The 13,961-nt window shown below is 39.6% G+C and overlaps 1 long non-coding RNA gene across 1 annotated transcript; it reads left to right on the top strand.

The window, feature by feature from the left end:
* The first annotated feature begins 9,068 nt into the window (after window positions 1–9,068).
* Window positions 9,069–11,037, top strand: LOC117880925. The gene is made up of 2 exons (XR_004646642.1): window positions 9,069–9,916; window positions 10,044–11,037. It is a non-coding gene; the product is annotated as an uncharacterized LOC117880925 (long non-coding RNA).
* Window positions 11,038–13,961: the final 2,924 nt, after the last annotated feature.

Below are 13,961 nucleotides of genomic sequence, written 5' to 3'. Positions count from 1 at the left end.
CACCCATGGAGTCAGCGTCTATAGCGGGCCTCAGGAAATAACTCCGCGGGCCGCATACAGCCTGCAGGCTGCGTGTTTGAGACTCCTGGTCTAATGGATACATCTAGTAACTTGTCTGATATTTTTATTCCTGAACGTATTTTAGGCAAAGAATGCACGGCTGTTGCTCCATCTAAATTATTCATATTGAATAGGATAATGTGTTAAATTCATTGTCATAAAAATGTAAAACAGATTGGCCAAAATAAATTGTACCTGTAATTTCATACTACTCCTTACATTTGTTATCCTTGTAAATTTAAAATAATGTTAAAAAATAACTTTTGTCTCTTTAGTGTTGAACAGAGAGTTATTTAACTATAACCTTGTTGCATTTTTTTCTTAGAAATCTCACTCATGTACATTTGATTTATAGTATGAAACTGAACTCAACAGAAATAAAGGACATTTTTCACACTTGGAAGCGAGCACAGAAGACGACGTTATCTTCTATCAATGAATGTTATTAAACTTATTATCTAACATTGGATTTGGAGACAGTCACAATGCTTTTAAGGATAAAAATCATCAAACATTTCTGTTCCTTCTGTAATTTCAAGATTCATATTTAGAAGTACTGAAGCAGACTATGTCATTTAACTTGAATAACTTCAAGAACATAATGAAAGATAATCTGTGCTGCATAAAGCAGAAGTACTATCTGTTCTATTCATGCTGTCGACTTCAAACTCCCATCTAAAAAGCTGAGAGTGACAGAGATAACTGGCAACTAATATGGTGCTGAGGAGGAACCTAAAGTGATTGGGGAAAACTAGCAATGGCTGAATCAGTTAGAACAGACTCAGGCTCCAATCTTGCAAACACATATACAAGTACTAAATTTCACGTAGGTAAGTGGTCCCATTAATTTCAGTGGGACTACTCATGAACATAAAGTGAAGCATCTGCATATGTGTCTGCAGGATCAGGGCCTATGAATTACACTGAACTTCCACTCAGAACTCATACTATATCTTTTAGAGGTGAAAAAAAAAACGGTTGGAGGCAATTGCCCTAATGCTTTTGCAGGACTGCACTTCCTGGTTCCACAAAAAAGAGAATACTACGTGGCCCCAGCCTGACAGGGGATTATCACTAGATTTCTATCTTTATTTGGAGACCCAAGGAGTTCAAATAGGCTTCTGAATATTTGGCAGCTCATCTGAACCAAACCTAAAGCCAAACCATTTCAAGTTCACCTCTCACAACTAAACACCTGTTAGCAAATTGCAACCAAAACTTCTTGAAGCGATATTACTTTGGTAGACCTTTCATTTTGATATTCATTGTTTATGTTGCTATTTAATTAATTATTAATTATGAAGCACAAACAGTATGGAAGACCCAGTCCTTAGATGATGAGGAGTTCCCTTCTCTGAGGCACCTACAACATAAAGAGATTGATATAGATGAGACACAAAAGTGCCCCAAGACCCTTAGAAGTTGGTGCTACATTAGACTGGGTGAGGAGAGGTTGCTTTTAAATAATTGGCATGCACAAATCAAGTAATTGTGCATCAACCCATTTGCACATGTAAGTATCCAATTTGTCAATCCACATGCCCATTAGTGCACATGCAGGATGTCATAGGATATACCATACTCAATGTGCAAGCAGCTGAAACTTTGATCCAAATGCCTAAGTGTCATAACTGTTCTTTATGATAAAATTTAATTCCAAAATTCCCTTTCCTCTGCATTTCTTTGGGGTATAGTAGTGATCTAAGACTACTTCTCCCGCTATCACTTTCTGTTCTGAAATAAATATTTTAAACTTGTTTTTAACAGTATCCCTGGCTCACTTAATGACTCCCTATTATATTTATCTCTATCCATGGTACCATTTACATGTTTATTTCTTTTTATACAGGCTATCATTGTAGTTGCAAAGGTCAGTATTTTGTCTGGTAATAGATTCATTCATAGATTAAAGGCCAGAAGGGACCACTGTGATCATCTAGTCTGATCTCCTGTATAACATGGGCCACAGAATTTCACCAAAATAATTCCTAGAGCATAACTTTTAGAAAAACATCCAATCTTGATTTAAAAATTATCAGTGGGGAAGAATCCACCGTGAGCTTTAGTAAACTGTTCCAATGGTTAATCACTCTCACAGTTAAAAATGTATGCCTTATTTCCAATCTGAATTTGTCTAGCTTCAACTTCCAACCATTAGATCATGTTATATCTTTCTTTGCTAGATTGAAGAGCTCATTGTTAAATATTTATTCCCCATGTAGAATTTAATCAAATCACCTCCTAACCTTCTCTTTGTTAAGCTAAATAGACTGAGCATCTTGCGTCTATCACTATCATTCTCATGGCTCTTCTCTGACACCTCTCCACTTTATCAACAGACTTCTTGAAGTGTGGGCACCAGAACTGGACACACTATTCCAGCAGCAGGCACGCTGGTGCCAAATACAGAGGTAAAATAACCTTTCTACTTCTACTCAAGATTCCCCTCTTTATGCATCCCAGGATCACATTAGCTCTTGTGAACACAGTGTCACACTGGGAGTTCATATTCAGCTGATTATTTACTTCCACTCCCAAATCTTTTTCAGAGTCACTGCTTCCCAGGATAGAGTCCCCCATCTTGTAAGTATAGCCTACATTCTTTATTACTTGATGTATACATTTAGCAATATTAAAATGCATATTGTTTGTTTCTGCCCAGTTTACCAAGCAATCCAAATTGCTCTGAATCAGTGGCCTGTCCTCTTCATTATTTACCACTCACCCAATTTTAGTGTCAACTGCAAACTTTATGAGTGATGATTTTATGTTCTCTTAGAGGTCATTTTTATCAATGTTAACTAGCATAAGGCCAATAACTGATCACTGGGATCTCACTGGGAACAGACCCCTCAATGACAATTCCCTGTTTACAGTTACATTTTGACACCTATCAGTTAGCCAGTTGTTAATCCACTTGATGTGTATCATAATACTTTAATTTTACTCTAGTCTTTTAACCAAAATGTCCTGCGGTACCAAGTCAAATGCCTCACAGAGGTCTAAGTATATTATATCAATACTGTTACCTTTATCAGCCAAACTTGTGATCTCATTCTGGAACACTCTCTGCCAATCAGTTCTATCAAGCAGCTCTGCCATCAGCTTCCTCCTTCCTTGCAGTAGGTTGGTCTGTACTCCCAGGTTCCTTGTGTCATGTGTTTGCTCTGTGGAGATGGAAGGGCCTTGAAAGGAGAGAGACGGAGCACGTCACTCTCTGAGCAGATAAATAATTACAACTCCTACTCTATGAAGGGGGTTGCTTTAGTTCAAGGTCAAAAGATGATACTATTTATTAATGGTCTGTGTACTATTTCACCGGAAAAAAAAAAACCACCATACACTTCAGATCTCCTTGGAGCAGCACTAAAACCCATGAAACATCATGGTAGACATTCATACAAAATTCAAATGAAATTATTTCTATATATTATTTCTATATATTTCTATCTCTTCATCTTTTCTGGGGGTTCAAGTGAACCCTCATAACAAGTGGGCTTGTTACTAGCAATGATTTTTTGGTCCTCTCTGGAAGGACAAGCTCTGAAAAGCATTGATATTCTGGAGGTCCTTCAGTGGAAGCATGAATTCCTGTTCCAGGCCAGCAGAGGACAGTCATCCATATATGCTAAAAAGGTATTTAGTAGTCTAGTGACCAATCAGTATAGCTCAGAATGGAGGGGGCTCATGATTTACAGAAGCGGCACTAATAAAAATGCCCTTTCCTGAAACCCAACAGGCCGTCTGGAGTTCCTACTCTGTGAGATGTTCACTTTCATCATTAGCCAGCAATGGGTGAAAATTTGTGATAAAAATCAAGATGATGTTAATTTAGCATGGAGATGCAGTACAGCTTCCTTACAAGCACCAAGTTGCTGCCCAGCATTGGGAGTCCTAACACAGTCAGACAGCCACCTTCCACTGCAATTTGGATTCATGTATTATAACCAGCACTGGAGCAAATCCACACTCCGGTTTTGTTTGCACTCATAACAGTGAGGATTTTGGGGCCTCACAGGCATGCTGGGACAGTGCAGGTGTGCCCAGTTTATAAGATGTGCTGTATTTGATGAGAGGGGTACGTGAGGCTATTAATTGTGGAGCCCCAACCCATATTATCACCAACAAGGGAGTAAGTAGGAAAGGTTTCATGATAACGGCTTGTTTAACCTTTTCCCTCTTTTTGCAGTGTCAATTTTGAATTCCAACTGGTATCTGCAGGACGATGGAGGACTAGGGAAATGGCCCAGGTTCCACCTTGAACAGAAACATACCACTGACCCCAGATTAGTAACTTAATAGGCCCATAAGCTGGAAATCCTTCCCCTCCATATATTAACAAAAAATAACATGGTGACAAAAACTTACCAGGCTCTGGCTAAGGCCTCCTATGTGTTCTGATGCCAGTTTTGAAAGGGGGATGCTCCCCAAGGCCATTCCCAAATAGCTCTTCTGAGTACAGACCCAGAAGGTGCTGTAGCTGCTCTGGCAGCATAGCCTCTTCTATTACTGGCCTCATCTCCAGGGTCACTTCTCGCCTTTCATGCACCAGCTGGCTGTCCTCCGACAGAGCTTGTGATGGCTGCATTTGAACCAGGTCACTTCTTATTCCTGGGAAGTGAATGGCAAGATTTGGGATTAAAGGGCTGGGAAGCACAGCCCCAGGGGATTGTGGGATAGTTTTGGCAGACTCCACACTCAATCTGACGACCTGGACTTGAGCTTAAATGCTTGTGTGTCCATATTTTTATGCTTTTTGCAACTGTGTAAGAAACCTAAATCTTAACTTGATGTACATACAGCATGTTTTCTGAAGAACAGATGGTCCTGTGCAAACTAGCAGCAAGTGGCCTTTTTCTGCATCCTGCTCCCCATCTGTCTCTTTCCAACCTGCCCTGTTAAAATTAAATAAATAAAATGTGTAGGCGTGTTTTGTGTTCACAATAAATTAGCTTTGAGACCTTCACACTTCTCCCTTAATCACAAGGTGTTAGGAGCTCAAGGCTCCAAGCTCAATACAATATGCTTCCTAGTTGCCTCCGGTAGCACTTCCAGTCAGCTCCTGCAGGACAGACAGATGTTCTCCCACAACCCACTATGAAACAAGCCCAGAATGGCTTCAGCTGATGAGGGTGTGAAGAACCCTGGGAAATTATAGTATACACTTGCAGACGTTCTGATTTGGGTCTGCATAGTGCAGTATGGTTGTGAAGCCTGGATTTACATTGCAGTGTGGATGCTCAAGCGAGGGCTTGGAAACACCAAGTCTGCATGTGCAGGTCACAGAAATCTGGGTTTATTGTGCTGTGTAGACATACCCTTAGGCTGTGGAAATTTCCTGTGGAAAGGGATGAAAGTTATATTGCTTGATATATTCAAAACTAGACTGGGCAGAGCATTCAAAACCAGCTGTGCAAAAGGGCTATGTTCACAATGCTTCACTAAAATAGTTACTAATAATCTTTGTGTAAATGTTTACTCTCATTGGAGTCCACAAGGGAGATCTCTTCACTAGCCTTGTGCTTCAAGAGAGTTATTTTGTATTACACTGATCATTATTTCTACCACCTCTGGACTGCAGAAGGTATTTGCCATTTGTCACACAGAGAAAGAACCCTGAAAGGAATGTCTATGAAACAATTACTAAAACAAGCAGTGTAATGAATCATTAGCAGCTCAGATAACAGCATCAGTGATACTTTTTTCAATATTTATATAACTAAATTAACTTTACATTTAAGAGCAGAAGTAATGGAATAAATGATTATGCATTAATGTTATGAGATTTTAATGGCTGGTACAGACTTATTAGAAAATGCTTGTTTTACCAAGTGCAGTCCAAAAACAACAGGATATTGAATAAGACCAATAAGAATAAACATATTATCCAAAGTTTGGAATTTAGATTTTTTATCTTTGAACTGACAATTTACTGAGTTTGCTCAATAAATTAAATATTAGCAATAGATTTACAATTCCCTTGCTATACATACATAATCACTGTAGGTCAGCTAATTGCTAATTAACACCCAAGTATAAAATAGGCCACATGGTAGCTGAGGAACCACTCATGGAAATAGCAGGTTCTTGATTTTGTAGGACAAATAATACGTACTATTGTGTATGGCAAATGGCTGTGGCCCACAGCTCTTCACATCAGCGCTTCACACTCCACATTATGGATCAACAATTTGCTTGCTAAAAACACAAACAAGGCTAAGCTGTTTTTAAGTCCTATATGTGATAAAAACAGATGTGTCCTGCTTATGCATGCTTTCCATAGCTGTATGAAATTAAACAGCAGAGATATGAGGTTTACAGAGAAACTACTCAGCAAGCTCAGGAACTACTTACCATAAAGCTTCTTATTACAGATACTGTTAATCTATAATATGCAAATTCATGGCATAGCTCTACAATAACAAATATCATTGTTAACAGGCGTTCTGAGCCTACACTACGACAGTCCTAAAGAGCCATTATAAGTTAACCCATGTATATACAGAAGGGAACAGAATTAAATTTTATTTAGGCTCTTTAAGAACAAAAGTACTTTACAAAAGTACTATAATGGGTTGAATACTGGAATTGTAGTTATTGCGCAAGTAAAGGGGACCATCATTAGGATCTCAGTTCAGCAAGCTTATTTAACTATTGTGCCTAAGTTTCCACTGGAAAGAGTTCAGCAGAAGTGACTTTGATTTAATGTCTCATCTGAAGGATGGCGTTAGTGGTTAAAGTACATGTGCATGCACTCTTACAACAGCTTCACCTATTACCATATCTGTATGCATATTTTATAGCTACACACACATATGGGGGGGATGTATATACTATGAGACAGAAAAATCTCAAATAATTTCATGATTTATCTATGCAAACTAGAGATGTCATAATGCACCAGATTTTGTGCCTTGCCTCCTTTTTGGACAAACTTTAACTTCTGAAGGGCATATTAAAAATATTACACTAAGCATGACTACGCACTTCCTCTGCACAGGATTTGTTAAGCATATTGGTAACACTTCAGCTGGTGCTCTAACAGGTGGTCTGAAGGAACAGAGACTCCATCACATGCAACAGCACCATACCCTGTCTTTTAAATACTAACGTAAAAATATAGGAAATTAAAGTGGTCTGATTCTCACACTGCGCTCTCCTTACACCATTCTGGTGGTGTAATGGGGCTGTAAAATATACATCCATTACATTTAACCTCAGACTGGTGTAACGGAACATTGGTGTAAGTGAGAATAAGGTCCTTAATGTCTATGCTTAAATACAAAGTTCAATGTTAAAACTGATATTATTCCTTTTACCACTCTGTACGGGTCTCCACACCTGCAGTGATCATCCCTAACATATGCACTTCAATCTTAGGGAAGTTACAGGAGTGCCTAACAATGGACAAGCAGAAGTCCACTGGGGACTTTGCTGTCGCTGTTGATTTTACCTGGAAAGCACTCTGCTATTACTGCAAAGGGCAGCTGTCTAAAATTCTAGGCGAGCTAGAGAGATAGCATACAAAGGATGGAGTTTCTGTCTTAATTCTGACTTTATTGCCAGGTTTAAACATCTAAGAACTATTCTCACTTTGTCTTTATGATTTACAAATTGTGTAACATTTAACAACAATCAACAAAACATGAATGTCTTTGCAGTCTCATTTGGATCACTAATGACCTTTAATTCTGTGCACATTAAATCAATGAAATGAAATAGGATCATCCAGCCATTTGTGATTTTGATTGCACATGACACATACTTTTTGAGGCTCCTGACTTATTGAAGTGAATAGTTATCAATGACCCTCCTCTTTCGACTTTCAGTATGTACCGCCGGTATTCTGAGCCATGGATAATTTCCTCTAAAGGTAGTTACTCAGTTGAGAAAAAGTTAGCTGGTTGTTGCATCTCTACTGATAGGGCCTTCCCTACAAACATCATTTCTGAAATGTGGCCAGCCTGCAGCCTCACCCATGCTGTGCTTCATTGAGATTGCTGCTTAACAGCAGAGATTATTTAAGGAACTGCCTCCATGTTGGTCTCTCATGCCCAAAGCTATTAATCTTAGAAAGGGAGGGAACAAGTAATCTCCTCCTTGCCATGGTGTAGTACATAATAAGCTTTTGGGTAATCTTTTGAGCAGAACCCTTCAAAGCCATTTGGACGCCAGTGTTGTCAATGCAGTCCACATCATTGTGTCCTGTTGTGTTCTGCACAATGTCTGTGAGGAGAAGAGGGAACCATTTCGCCAGGAGTGGATTCAAGACACTGCTGGCTATCTGAACAGGCACACAGAGACAGACAGTGCACCTGTCATGACTGGTGCGGGATCCACAAGCACAACAGAAATCAGGAATGCTTTGTGCACCCACATAATGGGTTTTCGTGGTCCCACACCTGAGGGTAAATGAAATGACATTTTAAGCTGTGCATGGGTATGGGGCAGCTGTGGGGGAAAAAATTGTAAATGTGTTGGTATTGTGTATTATGAATTTACACTTTCATTAAATATATGGAGATGTGTTACACATTTTATCAATACTATCCATGTACTGTAATTCATGTTATGGATTACTGGGAAGACAGTTTGCAAATTTTTATTTTGAAAGTTAAAGAATAATGAATATCATCACATGCCCCATGTTTGTGCCCCTTTTACTATCACAAATAATAAAACTTGTTATTGCAGCCTTATGCGCAAATTCAACATTTTATTTCACATGTGTATTTACATGTTGTAATAACCAGAAATGCAGACTACCTGCCATCATAGTGTGCAGCACAATAAACAAACTCTGTGCTGTGGAGGAAAAAGTTTGCTAGGGCCTAAACTTTAGTTGTCTCGGGCCTGAACTTTGGTTCAGACCTGAACATTAGTGAAGTCTATTGTAGGTGAAAGGTTTTTAGAGGCAGAATAGAGGAAAAGTATAAAAGCAGAACTATCTATAATTATAAGACCTGTGATTCATAGTGCTGCATTGACAGTTTTGGAGACGTCTGGAAATTGCAGTAGGACAGACTGTGAAAAACAGGAAAGCTTAGAAACCGCAATAAGGCAGACTGTGAAAAATAGGAAAGCTTGCTAAGCTATATTCCTTTTATGGAGAGTGTATTCCAAATATGGCAATAATGCTGATAAGACAGTATGTATCATGTAATTGTGGTTTTATGCTATATAAGCTGTGCAAGATTCTGTAATCAGGGGGATTGCTAGTTTACTGGTACCCCCCATGCATGCATGAAAATAAAAAGGCCTCAGGCGATTCTGATTCAAACACAACGCGTGGTCATTTTTCCACAACAATCTTGGTGCCGTGACTCGGATCCACAGACTGTCCACCGGACCAGGAGACCGCGGACCATTCCCCTCCGAACCCAGCCGGCACTTGATAGGTGAGAGACCTTTTAAATCTCTATTTGGGTTATCGGTGGAGGACTGTCCGTAGGCCCTGGGTCGGGTGAGTAGCAAGCTGGATACGGACCTTTTGCTGCCAGACTCGCCTGACAACCTTTTGGTTTCCCGGGAGGAGCCACGGGTAAGTGGCGGGGAGTCGGGGTTCCCACAAGGATAGGCCTTGGTTTTAGGCCTTACCTCAGCGTTTGTGTGCAAGTGTGAATGACTGAAAACGAATGAGGGTCGTAGGAAGACGCCCAGAGCTTTCTGCGAGGCCTTGAGGCTTACGACCAGGAATGTCTCTAAAGCAAGCCCTATGACCCGTGTGAGTGGCCTGATATTGTTCAGGGAAAAAGGGATTATAGGTTTAGGAAGACGCTATCGGAAACCTAGGGATTGAGAGATTGGATCTCACAGTCGGTAACCTCGGGATAGCTGACCAAAACCCTACAATCAGGTAGACTCCAGGAATCAGGGAAAAAGGGATTATAGGTTTAGGAAGACGCTATCGGAAACCTAGGGATTGAGAGATTGGATCTCACAGTCGGTAACCTCGGGATAGCTGACCAAAACCCTACAATCAGGTAGACTCCAGGAATGTAAATGTAATTGGTATACCAGAGATGATAAAAATTTGTAATTTCCATTAGAAGAAAGCTTTGACCTTGACAGGATTGTGCACCTCAGAGGCGCACTTCTTGCCAACAAAGTCGGACAAGATCAGTTTGATGTATATTTTTATTGGTGTAAGGAAACAGTAAAACGGCACCATAAATCTCAAGTAGGGAGTCCCAAGGACTCCCAAGAAAAGCTTAAAAAAAAAAAGATAAAAAGGAAATTGACTCTTTTCCGTAACCCCGCTGGCCAGCAGATATCGCTCTATTCATCTAGACCCCTTCAGGAGGCAAAGCCCCTTTGGAGTATCCCCTCCACACCTCCTGACGATCTTATAGACCTGTTATTGTCAATTTTTCTTTTAGTCCTTGTTTATCGGTTAACCTTTTGGGAAAAGACTTGCTGTGTAAATTAAATTGTATAATCTGCTGTACCCCAGATGGTGTGTATCTGGACGTGCCTGGTCCCGCTCACAATGAAGTCCTGGCAGTTTATGGGAGAAAACTGACCCCAGCCCTTCCTCGTTGCAACAGGAACTGCTGGTTAAGGTCTCTCCCTCCCTGTGGGCTTTGTGAGCCGATCATGCCAACCAGGTTGGGTGCATTGGGTCTGCCCAAGCCGTTAAGATTGGCCTAAACCCAACAAGAACCCTTCCCAAGGTGCAGCAGTACCCTATATCAAAACAGGCCAAGGAAGAATCCAATCTGTTGTTACCTCCTTGATTTAACAAAAAGTCATTATTCCTATGGTCAGTAAGTGTAACTCCCCCGTTTTATCATGCTGTTCATGCTATTGTTCTTTTTTCCTCTCCCTTGTCCCTAGCCCTGTTATTATTCTTTTTTATAATGCACCAGTGCTGAGGGGTTATTATCGCCTCAAGAAAAGATTGTATTAAGTCCAGACATAAAGAATTAAAGTTGTTATTAAGTAAGATGCATCTAGATGTAATGTGTGTATATAAATTGGTGTATATAAATAAAGAAAAGGGGGGTTAGTCATAATGCCCACCCTCCTTGCTAAATTGGTAGTGAAACAATGCCTGTGCCCATGGAAAGAAATAATGCAGCAAAGAAAAAAGGATCGGGCCCAAACAAGCAGGCAATCACAGTTTGAGGAAGTTGAAAGAAAGAAAGTGAAAAGTTAACTCTATAGTTACTGGAGGGAATCAAGCAGTAAAACTTGGTAGGAATGTCTGTAAGTAATCCAGGCAAAAGGTTATTTAAGTGGAATTATTCAACTATGAATAATTTAGTCAAATTTGCTGAAGAACACTCCTGCTGTGTAAAATTTTTATTTTATAAGTTTAAGATGAATTGGTATTGTTTAAAGTTGCAAAACTGATAATACTTTTGCCAGACACAGGAAACTAGTGTTGTTTAAGGTATTTAGCATTTAATCCTTAAGGTGACTTAATGCTTTATAAGATTTAAAATGTTTTAAATAAAGACCAAAGGTTGTGGCTGCAGCAGGGTAGTCAAAGCCAGGAGAATAAAAGATTTGAATTTGTTTCTGGGTAACAAAATAGCAGATAAAAGATCTGGTAAAGAGAGAGAAGGACAGTGCCACTGGTTCTGTGTGGTCGAGCTGTCACTTTGCTATGGTTGCATGGAGATTTTGTAAGCACAAAAGAAACAGTTACACCTTGTGTAGAAATTAATGAAAAGAATGTGCATTTTCCCCAGAACATGTGCAGTGTATATTGAAGCAGAGGTAAAAGAAATGCAAACCTATCAAAATAGGTTGTGTTGTCTTTTTCAGATCACTGTATGTTTGAAAATAGAAGTTAAAAGTTAATTGTGTCTCTTTTTAAGTAGGAGTCTTTAAGTTGTAAATAGCTTTCGATCCAGAAGCAAGCCAGAAAGCATCTGTATTAATGCAAATTATCTTAACTGATAATGTAGAAGCCACTGAAACCTGGGCTGCCTATGAAACAATTACAAGGAAATAATTCCTCTGTTTTGCCTGAAATCAACAAGCGTATTTATATATAAAGGAAATATTTTAAGCAATGACTGACTACCCAGAAGGGGTAGGCTTCTGTTCTTTTGTCTTTCAGATCATCAGAGAAAAACAAATGCCAGCTAAATAGCATTCAGTGTACCATGCATTTACTGGTACAATAGGAATTATTTTTGTGTTCTGTGTCCTGTCTTGTGGTGTTTGTCTTGTGGCCAGAATTGTTGTTTAATATTTTTATAGGACAGTCTAGTTCAAAATTAAATAGAACGGTTAAATCAAAAAAAAAGTAGATACTTGTTTTATTCAACTTAGAATACAAAGTATTTGGATAAATGAGGAAAATGTGATATACTAAAGTCTAATACATTTGCTTAAGTAAGAAAAAGAAACTTCATTGGCCAGATCTTTTAATTGAAAAAAAAATGTTGTTAATAAAATTACCAACAGTCTTTGGAAGCAAGGACATGAAAGGTTAACCCACTCCCTATATTGCACATGGGATCCTTCTGGCTACCTCAGATTTCTAGCCAGAGGGCTGGGGAGGGAGGAAAGCTATTGGACATCAGAGGTTGTTCCAAGTGAACTCCTCCAAAGTGAGTGTGCTTGTCCTGGTTTGTTGCTCCATAGCTCTGTAATAAAGTTATTTTATTGGAAGGGTATATGTGGCATATATTGAATAATAAGATTAATATACTGTATAATGGCAATGTGTATGTGTTCATTGTTGAAAAAAGGTGTATGAGTGAGGAGTGGAAGTTTCCTTTGTAGGTTAAAAAGCCAAGAAGGGGAGAAGGAAGAAGAACAGAATGAATTAACTGAAAAAAAATAGCTAGCAAGCTCAGTCCAAAGATAAGATGCTGGCCCCATTCAAGAACACTGCTACAGCTAAGACTTGGCTGACAACCAAGAAAAGGGGGGGCTTGAATGTGCCCAAGCAGCTGTAAAATATCTGCAAAACACTGCCAGGCATTAATGAAATGTGTTAGGTTTTTTCTCACAGGTAAAGAAGTGCTATCCAAAGACCCTAGCAGCCCTGCCATTCATTGAAACCAGAAGACTGAGTCTACGTAAAGTCCATCAAGGAAAGACTGCCTTGGCTCCATGCTGGAAAGGCCCTTTCCAAGTCCTGTTAATCACCAACACCGCTGTGAAGTGCCAAGGACTGCCTGCCTGGACCCATGCTTCTCACTGTAAAAAGACCCCTCCACCTCGGGAGGGCTCTCCAACTAATAAGCCTATTTCTCTTTCTAGCTCTGCTGTGCTTTCTGAACAGCAGGGGAAAAGGACAAGGTGAAGTGCTAGTAACGTCTCCCTTGTCCACTGACAGACCTACTGTGCCTTTGGATTTTTCTAGAAGAAGCAAAACCATTACAGGGTAATGTGCTAGTAACCTCTCCCCTGTATGATGCTGAACCACGACTGTTTCAGGAAAAGAGAAGAAGGAACACTCGCTCCATTGAAGTCACCAAAATCCAGGAATTCCTGACTACAAAAGATATTAAGAACTGACCCTAGTAAAGAAACAAAGAATTACACACTGGCAGGAAGAAACTTGTGGGACCCATGCTTAGGAATGTGGTATTGATTGGATTTTGGGGTTTATTCTACAGGCTGTGCCCTGTGTTTTGGATAAGTCCTTCAGCATGTATTGCCCTCCCTAATTGAATTTTAAATGACAAGTACCAAAGGCACCTTGTTGCCACTGCCCCTGCCATCTCCTCCATTACACTATTACCCCTGTAACACATCCAAATACAGATAGTGCCATAGATTTGATAAAACCAATGGCCAAGGCCTTCACACTTTAGTGATTTATTTAAATATTGTTTAGAAAAAGAAATTATTTTTAAGGTTCAGAATATTCCATATAAGTAAACAATTGAATGGAAAACAAGTGGATCAGTGGAGATAAAAGTATATGATATCTC

This window comes from Trachemys scripta, chromosome 7, assembly GCF_013100865.1.
Source record: "Trachemys scripta elegans isolate TJP31775 chromosome 7, CAS_Tse_1.0, whole genome shotgun sequence".
Taxonomy (NCBI): Eukaryota; Metazoa; Chordata; order Testudines; family Emydidae; genus Trachemys; species Trachemys scripta.
Note: the sequence above shows the minus strand (reverse complement) of the source record. Positions and strands in the feature narration are given on the sequence as shown.